The sequence below is a fragment of the Coregonus lavaretus genome (assembly GCF_964263955.1).
Source record: "Coregonus lavaretus genome assembly, chromosome: 5".
In the NCBI taxonomy this organism is placed as follows: Eukaryota; Metazoa; Chordata; class Actinopteri; order Salmoniformes; family Salmonidae; genus Coregonus; species Coregonus lavaretus.
In genome coordinates this window covers 33,453,882-33,464,527 of record NC_139992.1, presented here as the reverse complement: position 1 = coordinate 33,464,527, position 10,646 = coordinate 33,453,882, and positions in this window count along the sequence as shown.

Below are 10,646 nucleotides of genomic sequence, written 5' to 3'. Positions count from 1 at the left end.
TTCTTGTTTGTTATAAAGAACTTTGTATCCCTTCATATGCCGAACTAGTTGCATTGTGGATTTTGCCTAAAACATGCTTTTAGAAAATATTCATTGAAAAAAGCTTTTTAAAAAATCACATTTTAATACCATTGTATGTTGTATTCTACATATGTCCTTCTAGTGCTGAACGTTATAAAAATATTTTAGACCCTTTTCATGCAAAATGTATACAAAATATTTTTCTCATTTTTTTATAAAAAAACTTTGTATCCCTTCATATGCCGAACTAGTTGCATTGTGGATTTTGCCTAAAACATGATTTTAGACAATATTCATTGAAAAAAGCTTGTAAAAAAATCACATTTGAAAAAAATATTTTAGACCCTTTTCATGCAAAATGTATAAAAAATATTTTTCTTGTTTGTTATAAAGAACTTTGTATCCCTCATATGCCGAACTAGTTGCAATGTGGATTTTGCCTAAAACATGATTTTAGACAATATTCATTGAAAAAAGCTTTTAAAAAAATCACATTTGAAAAAAATATATTAGACCCTTTTCATGCAAAATGTATAAAAAATATTTTTCTTGTTTGTTATAAAGAACTTTGTATCCCTTCATATGCCGAACTAGTTGCATTGTGGATTTTGCCTAAAACATGATTTTAGACAATATTCATTGAAAAAAGCTTTAAAAAAAATCACATTTGAAAAAAATATTTTAGATTCTTTTCATTAAAAATATATAAAATATATTTTTCTTGTTTGTTATAAAGAACTTTGTATCCCTTCATATGCCGAACTAGTTGCATTGTGGATTTTGCCTAAAACATGCTTTTAGAAAATATTCATTGAAAAAAGCTTTTTAAAAAATCACATTTTAATACCATTGTATGTTGTATTCTACATATGTCCTTCTAGTGCTGAACGTTATAAAAATATTTTAGACCCTTTTCATGCAAAATGTATACAAAATATTTTTCTCATTTTTTTATAAAAAAACTTTGTATCCCTTCATATGCCGAACTAGTTGCATTGTGGATTTTGCCTAAAACATGATTTTAGACAATATTCATTGAAAAAAGCTTGTAAAAAAATCACATTTGAAAAAAATATTTTAGACCCTTTTCATGCAAAATGTATAAAAAATATTTTTCTTGTTTGTTATAAAGAACTTTGTATCCCTCATATGCCGAACTAGTTGCAATGTGGATTTTGCCTAAAACATGATTTTAGACAATATTCATTGAAAAAAGCTTTTAAAAAAATCACATTTGAAAAAAATATATTAGACCCTTTTCATGCAAAATGTATAAAAAATATTTTTCTTGTTTGTTATAAAGAACTTTGTATCCCTCATATGCCGAACTAGTTGCATTGTGGATTTTGCCTAAAACATGATTTTAGACAATATTCATTGAAAAAAGCTTTGAAAAAAATCACATTTGAAAAAAATATTTTAGACCCTTTTCATGCAAAATGTATAAAAAATATTTTTCTTGTTTGTTATAAAGAACTTTGTATCCCTCATATGCCGAACTAGTTGCAATGTGGATTTTGCCTAAAACATGATTTTAGACAATATTCATTGAAAAAAGCTTTTAAAAAAATCACATTTGAAAAAAATATATTAGACCCTTTTCATGCAAAATGTATAAAAAATATTTTTCTTGTTTGTTATAAAGAACTTTGTATCCCTCATATGCCGAACTAGTTGCATTGTGGATTTTGCCTAAAACATGATTTTAGACAATATTCATTGAAAAAAGCTTTGAAAAAAATCACATTTGAAAAAAATATTTTAGACCCTTTTCATGCAAAATGTATAAAAAATATTTTTCTTGTTTGTTATAAAGAACTTTGTATCCCTTCATATGCCGAACTAGTTGCATTGTGGATTTTGCCTAAAACATGATTTTAGACAATATTCATTGAAAAAAGCTTTTTAAAAAATCACATTTGAATACCATTGTATGTTGTATTCTACATATGTCCTTCTAGTGCTGAACGTAAAAAAAAATATTTTAGACCCTTTTCATGCAAAATGTATAAAAAATATTTTTCTCGTTTAAAAAAAAAAAAACTTTGTATCCCTTCATATGCCGAACTAGTTGCATTGTGGATTTTGCCTAAAACATGATTTTAGACAATATTCATTGAAAAAAGCTTTTAAAAAATCACATTTGAAAAAAATATTTTAGACCCTTTTCGTGCAAAATGTATACAAAATATTTTTCTTGTTTGTTATAAAGAACTTTGTATCCCTTCATATGCCGAACTAGTTGCATTGTGGATTTTGCCTAAAACATGATTTTAGAAAATGTTAATGAAAAACAGTTTTAAAAAAGTAACATTTGAAATCCCTTGTATATTGTATTTTACATCTGTCCTTCTAGTGCTGAACGTAAAACAAATATTTTAGACCCTTTTCATGCAAAATGTATAAAAAATATTTTTCTTGTTTGTTATAAAGAACTTTGTATCCCTTCATATGCCGAACTAGTTGCATTGTGGATTTTGCCTAAAACATGATTTTAGACAATATTCATTGAAAAAAGCTTTTAAAAAAATCACATTTGAAAAAAATATTTTAGATTCTTTTCATTAAAAATATATAAAATATATTTTTCTTGTTTGTTATAAAGAACTTTGTATCCCTTCATATGCCGAACTAGTTGCATTGTGGATTTTGCCTAAAACATGCTTTTAGAAAATATTCATTGAAAAAAGCTTTTTAAAAAATCACATTTTAATACCATTGTATGTTGTATTCTACATATGTCCTTCTAGTGCTGAACGTTAAAAACATATTTTAGACCCTTTTCATGCAAAATGTATACAAAATATTTTTCTCATTTTTTTATAAAAAAACTTTGTATCCCTTCATATGCCGAACTAGTTGCATTGTGGATTTTGCCTAAAACATGATTTTAGACAATATTCATTGAAAAAAGCTTGTAAAAAAATCACATTTGAAAAAAATATATTAGACCCTTTTCATGCAAAATGTATAAAAAATATTTTTCTTGTTTGTTATAAAGAACTTTGTATCCCTCATATGCCGAACTAGTTGCATTGTGGATTTTGCCTAAAACATGATTTTAGACAATATTCATTGAAAAAAGCTTTGAAAAAAATCACATTTGAAAAAAATATTTTAGACCCTTTTCATGCAAAATGTATAAAAAATATTTTTCTTGTTTGTTATAAAGAACTTTGTATCCCTTCATATGCCGAACTAGTTGCATTGTGGATTTTGCCTAAAACATGATTTTAGACAATATTCATTGAAAAAAGCTTTTTAAAAAATCACATTTGAATACCATTGTATGTTGTATTCTACATATGTCCTTCTAGTGCTGAACGTAAAAAAAAATATTTTAGACCCTTTTCATGCAAAATGTATAAAAAATATTTTTCTCGTTTAAAAAAAAAAAAACTTTGTATCCCTTCATATGCCGAACTAGTTGCATTGTGGATTTTGCCTAAAACATGATTTTAGACAATATTCATTGAAAAAAGCTTTTAAAAAATCACATTTGAAAAAAATATTTTAGACCCTTTTCGTGCAAAATGTATACAAAATATTTTTCTTGTTTGTTATAAAGAACTTTGTATCCCTTCATATGCCGAACTAGTTGCATTGTGGATTTTGCCTAAAACATGATTTTAGAAAATGTTAATGAAAAACAGTTTTAAAAAAGTAACATTTGAAATCCCTTGTATATTGTATTTTACATCTGTCCTTCTAGTGCTGAACGTAAAACAAATATTTTAGACCCTTTTCATGCAAAATGTATAAAAAATATTTTTCTTGTTTGTTATAAAGAACTTTGTATCCCTTCATATGCCGAACTAGTTGCATTGTGGATTTTGCCTAAAACATGATTTTAGACAATATTCATTGAAAAAAGCTTTAAAAAAAATCACATTTGAAAAAAATATTTTAGATTCTTTTCATTAAAAATATATAAAATATATTTTTCTTGTTTGTTATAAAGAACTTTGTATCCCTTCATATGCCGAACTAGTTGCATTGTGGATTTTGCCTAAAACATGCTTTTAGAAAATATTCATTGAAAAAAGCTTTTTAAAAAATCACATTTTAATACCATTGTATGTTGTATTCTACATATGTCCTTCTAGTGCTGAACGTTATAAAAATATTTTAGACCCTTTTCATGCAAAATGTATACAAAATATTTTTCTCATTTTTTTATAAAAAAACTTTGTATCCCTTCATATGCCGAACTAGTTGCATTGTGGATTTTGCCTAAAACATGATTTTAGACAATATTCATTGAAAAAAGCTTGTAAAAAAATCACATTTGAAAAAAATATTTTAGACCCTTTTCATGCAAAATGTATAAAAAATATTTTTCTTGTTTGTTATAAAGAACTTTGTATCCCTCATATGCCGAACTAGTTGCAATGTGGATTTTGCCTAAAACATGATTTTAGACAATATTCATTGAAAAAAGCTTTTAAAAAAATCACATTTGAAAAAAATATATTAGACCCTTTTCATGCAAAATGTATAAAAAATATTTTTCTTGTTTGTTATAAAGAACTTTGTATCCCTCATATGCCGAACTAGTTGCATTGTGGATTTTGCCTAAAACATGATTTTAGACAATATTCATTGAAAAAAGCTTTGAAAAAAATCACATTTGAAAAAAATATTTTAGACCCTTTTCATGCAAAATGTATAAAAAATATTTTTCTTGTTTGTTATAAAGAACTTTGTATCCCTTCATATGCCGAACTAGTTGCATTGTGGATTTTGCCTAAAACATGATTTTAGACAATATTCATTGAAAAAAGCTTTTTAAAAAATCACATTTGAATACCATTGTATGTTGTATTCTACATATGTCCTTCTAGTGCTGAACGTAAAAAAAAATATTTTAGACCCTTTTCATGCAAAATGTATAAAAAATATTTTTCTCGTTAAAAAAAAAAAAAACTTTGTATCCCTTCATATGCCGAACTAGTTGCATTGTGGATTTTGCCTAAAACATGATTTTAGACAATATTCATTGAAAAAAGCTTTTAAAAAATCACATTTGAAAAAAATATTTTAGACCCTTTTCGTGCAAAATGTATACAAAATATTTTTCTTGTTTGTTATAAAGAACTTTGTATCCCTTCATATGCCGAACTAGTTGCATTGTGGATTTTGCCTAAAACATGATTTTAGAAAATGTTAATGAAAAACAGTTTTAAAAAAGTAACATTTGAAATCCCTTGTATATTGTATTTTACATCTGTCCTTCTAGTGCTGAACGTAAAACAAATATTTTAGACCCTTTTCATGCAAAATGTATAAAAAATATTTTTCTTGTTTGTTATAAAGAACTTTGTATCCCTTCATATGCCGAACTAGTTGCATTGTGGATTTTGCCTAAAACATGATTTTAGACAATATTCATTGAAAAAAGCTTTTAAAAAAATCACATTTGAAAACTCTTGTATGTTGTATTCTACATATGTCCTTCTAGTGCTGAATGTAAAAAAAATATTTTAGACCCTTTTCATGCAAAATGTATAAAAAATATTTTTCTTGTTTGTTATAAAGAACTTTGTATCCCTTCATATGCCGAACTAGTTGCATTGTGGATTTTGCCTAAAACATGATTTTAGACAATATTCATTGAAAAAAGCTTTTAAAAAAATCACATTTGAAAAAAATATTTTAGACCCTTTTCATTAAAAATATATAAAAAATATTTTTCTTGTTTGTTATAAAGAACTTTGTATCCCTTCATATGCCGAACTAGTTGCATTGTGGATTTTGCCTAAAACATGATTTTAGAACATGTTAATGGAAAACATTTTTTTTAAAATCACATTTGAAAACCCTTGTATGTTGAATTCTACATATGTCCTTCTAGTGCTTAACGTTAAAAAAATATTTTAGACCCTTTTCATGCAAAATGTATAAATAATATTTTTCTCGTTTTTTATAAAAAAACTTTGTATCCCTTCATATGCCGAACTAGTTGCATTGTGGATTTTGCCTAAAACATGATTTTAGAACATGTTAATGGAAAACATTTTTTTTAAAATCACATTTGAAAACCCGTCTATGTTGAATTCTACATATGTCCTTCTAGTGCTGAACGTTAAAAAAATATTTTAGACCCTTTTCATGCAAAATGTATGAAAAATATTTTTCTCGTTTTTTATACAAAAACTTTGTATCCCTTCATATGCCGAACTAGTTGCATTGTGGATTTTGCCTAAAACATGATTTTAGAACATGTTAATGGAAAACATTTTTTTTTTAAATCACATTTGAAAACCCTTCTATGTTGAATTCTACATATGTCCTTCTAGTGCTGAACGTTAAAAAAATATTTTAGACCCTTTTCATGCAAAATGTATAAAAAAAAAAAATCTCGTTTTTTATAAAAAAACTTTGTATCCCTTCATATGCCGAACTATTTGCATTGTGGATTTTGCCTAAAACATGATTTTAGACAATATTCATTGAAAAAAGCTTTTAAAAAAATCACATTTGAAAAAAATATTTTAGACCCTTTTCATGCAAAATGTATAAAAAATATTTTTCTTGTTTGTTATAAAGAACTTTGTATCCCTTCATATGCCGAACTAGTTGCATTGTGGATTTTGCCTAAAACATGATTTTAGACAATATTCATTGAAAAAAGCTTTTAAAAAAATCACATTTGAAAAAAATATTTTAGATTCTTTTCATTAAAAATATATAAAATATATTTTTCTTGTTTGTTATAAAGAACTTTGTATCCCTTCATATGCCGAACTAGTTGCATTGTGGATTTTGCCTAAAACATGCTTTTAGAAAATATTCATTGAAAAAAGCTTTTTAAAAAATCACATTTTAATACCATTGTATGTTGTATTCTACATATGTCCTTCTAGTGCTGAACGTTAAAAAAATATTTTAGACCCTTTTCATGCAAAATGTATACAAAATATTTTTCTCATTTTTTTATAAAAAAACTTTGTATCCCTTCATATGCCGAACTAGTTGCATTGTGGATTTTGCCTAAAACATGATTTTAGACAATATTCATTGAAAAAAGCTTGTAAAAAAATCACATTTGAAAAAAATATTTTAGACCCTTTTCATGCAAAATGTATAAAAAATATTTTTCTTGTTTGTTATAAAGAACTTTGTATCCCTCATATGCCGAACTAGTTGCAATGTGGATTTTGCCTAAAACATGATTTTAGACAATATTCATTGAAAAAAGCTTTTAAAAAAATCACATTTGAAAAAAATATATTAGACCCTTTTCATGCAAAATGTATAAAAAATATTTTTCTTGTTTGTTATAAAGAACTTTGTATCCCTCATATGCCGAACTAGTTGCATTGTGGATTTTGCCTAAAACATGATTTTAGACAATATTCATTGAAAAAAGCTTTGAAAAAAATCACATTTGAAAAAAATATTTTAGACCCTTTTCATGCAAAATGTATAAAAAATATTTTTCTTGTTTGTTATAAAGAACTTTGTATCCCTTCATATGCCGAACTAGTTGCATTGTGGATTTTGCCTAAAACATGATTTTAGACAATATTCATTGAAAAAAGCTTTTTAAAAAATCACATTTGAATACCATTGTATGTTGTATTCTACATATGTCCTTCTAGTGCTGAACGTAAAAAAAAATATTTTAGACCCTTTTCATGCAAAATGTATAAAAAATATTTTTCTCGTTTAAAAAAAAAAAAACTTTGTATCCCTTCATATGCCGAACTAGTTGCATTGTGGATTTTGCCTAAAACATGATTTTAGACAATATTCATTGAAAAAAGCTTTTAAAAAATCACATTTGAAAAAAATATTTTAGACCCTTTTCGTGCAAAATGTATACAAAATATTTTTCTTGTTTGTTATAAAGAACTTTGTATCCCTTCATATGCCGAACTAGTTGCATTGTGGATTTTGCCTAAAACATGATTTTAGAAAATGTTAATGAAAAACAGTTTTAAAAAAGTAACATTTGAAATCCCTTGTATATTGTATTTTACATCTGTCCTTCTAGTGCTGAACGTAAAACAAATATTTTAGACCCTTTTCATGCAAAATGTATAAAAAATATTTTTCTTGTTTGTTATAAAGAACTTTGTATCCCTTCATATGCCGAACTAGTTGCATTGTGGATTTTGCCTAAAACATGATTTTAGACAATATTCATTGAAAAAAGCTTTTTAAAAAATCACATTTGAAAACTCTTGTATGTTGTATTCTACATATGTCCTTCTAGTGCTGAACGTAAAAAAAATATTTTAGACCCTTTTCATGCAAAATGTATAAAAAATATTTTTCTTGTTTGTTATAAAGAACTTTGTATCCCTTCATATGCCGAACTAGTTGCATTGTGGATTTTGCCTAAAACATGATTTTAGACAATATTCATTGAAAAAAGCTTTTAAAAAAATCACATTTGAAAAAAATATTTTAGACCCTTTTCATTAAAAATATATAAAAAATATTTTTCTTGTTTGTTATAAAGAACTTTGTATCCCTTCATATGCCGAACTAGTTGCATTGTGGATTTTGCCTAAAACATGATTTTAGAACATGTTAATGGAAAACATTTTTTTTTAAATCACATTTGAAAACCCTTGTATGTTGAATTCTACATATGTCCTTCTAGTGCTGAACGTAAAAAAAATATTTTAGACCCTTTTCATGCAAAATGTATAAAAAAAAAAAATCTCGTTTTTTATAAAAAAACTTTGTATCCCTTCATATGCCGAACTATTTGCATTGTGGATTTTGCCTAAAACATGATTTTAGACAATATTCATTGAAAAAAGCTTTTTAAAAAATCACATTTGAATACCATTGTATGTTGTATTCTACATATGTCCTTCTAGTGCTGAACGTAAAAAAAAATATTTTAGACCCTTTTTATGCAAAATGTATAAAAAATATTTTTCTCGTTTAAAAAAAAAAAAACTTTGTATCCCTTCATATGCCGAACTAGTTGCATTGTGGATTTTGCCTAAAACATGATTTTAGACAATATTCATTGAAAAAAGCTTTTAAAAAATCACATTTGAAAAAAATATTTTAGACCCTTTTCGTGCAAAATGTATACAAAATATTTTTCTTGTTTGTTATAAAGAACTTTGTATCCCTTCATATGCCGAACTAGTTGCATTGTGGATTTTGCCTAAAACATGATTTTAGAAAATGTTAATGAAAAACAGTTTTAAAAAAGTAACATTTGAAATCCCTTGTATATTGTATTTTACATATGTCCTTCTAGTGCTGAACGTAAAACAAATATTTTAGACCCTTTTCATGCAAAATGTATAAAAAATATTTTTCTTGTTTGTTATAAAGAACTTTGTATCCCTTCATATGCCGAACTAGTTGCATTGTGGATTTTGCCTAAAACATGATTTTAGACAATATTCATTGAAAAAAGCTTTTTAAAAAATCACATTTGAAAACTCTTGTATGTTGTATTCTACATATGTCCTTCTAGTGCTGAACGTAAAAAAAATATTTTAGACCCTTTTCATGCAAAATGTATAAAAAATATTTTTCTTGTTTGTTATAAAGAACTTTGTATCCCTTCATATGCCGAACTAGTTGCATTGTGGATTTTGCCTAAAACATGATTTTAGACAATATTCATTGAAAAAAGCTTTTAAAAAAATCACATTTGAAAAAAATATTTTAGACCCTTTTCATTAAAAATATATAAAAAATATTTTTCTTGTTTGTTATAAAGAACTTTGTATCCCTTCATATGCCGAACTAGTTGCATTTTGGATTTTGCCTAAAACATGATTTTAGAACATGTTAATGGAAAACATTTTTTTTTTAATCACATTTGAAAACCCTTGTATGTTGAATTCTACATATGTCCTTCTAGTGCTTAACGTTAAAAAAATATTTTAGACCCTTTTCATGCAAAATGTATAAATAATATTTTTCTCGTTTTTTATAAAAAAACTTTGTATCCCTTCATATGCCGAACTAGTTGCATTGTGGATTTTGCCTAAAACATGATTTTAGAACATGTTAATGGAAAACATTTTTTTAAAAATCACATTTGAAAACCCTTGTATGTTGAATTCTACATATGTCCTTCTAGTGCTGAACGTTAAAAAAATATTTTAAACCCTTTTCATGCAAAATGTATAAAAAATATTTTTCTCGTTTTTTATACAAAAACTTTGTATCCCTTCATATGCCGAACTAGTTGCATTGTGGATTTTGCCTAAAACATGATTTTAGAACATGTTAATGGAAAACATTTTTTTTTTAAATCACATTTGAAAACCCTTCTATGTTGAATTCTACATATGTCCTTCTAGTGCTGAACGTAAAAAAAATATTTTAGACCCTTTTCATGCAAAATGTATAAAAAAAAAAAATCTCGTTTTTTATAAAAAAACGTTGTATCCCTTCATATGCCGAACTATTTGCATTGTGGATTTTGCCTAAAACATGATTTTAGACAATATTCATTGAAAAAAGCTTTTAAAAAAATCACATTTGAAAAAAATATTTTAGACCCTTTTCATGCAAAATGTATAAAAAATATTTTTCTTGTTTGTTATAAAGAACTTTGTATCCCTCATATGCCGAACTAGTTGCATTGTGGATTTTGCCTAAAACATGATTTTAGACAATATTCATTGAAAAAA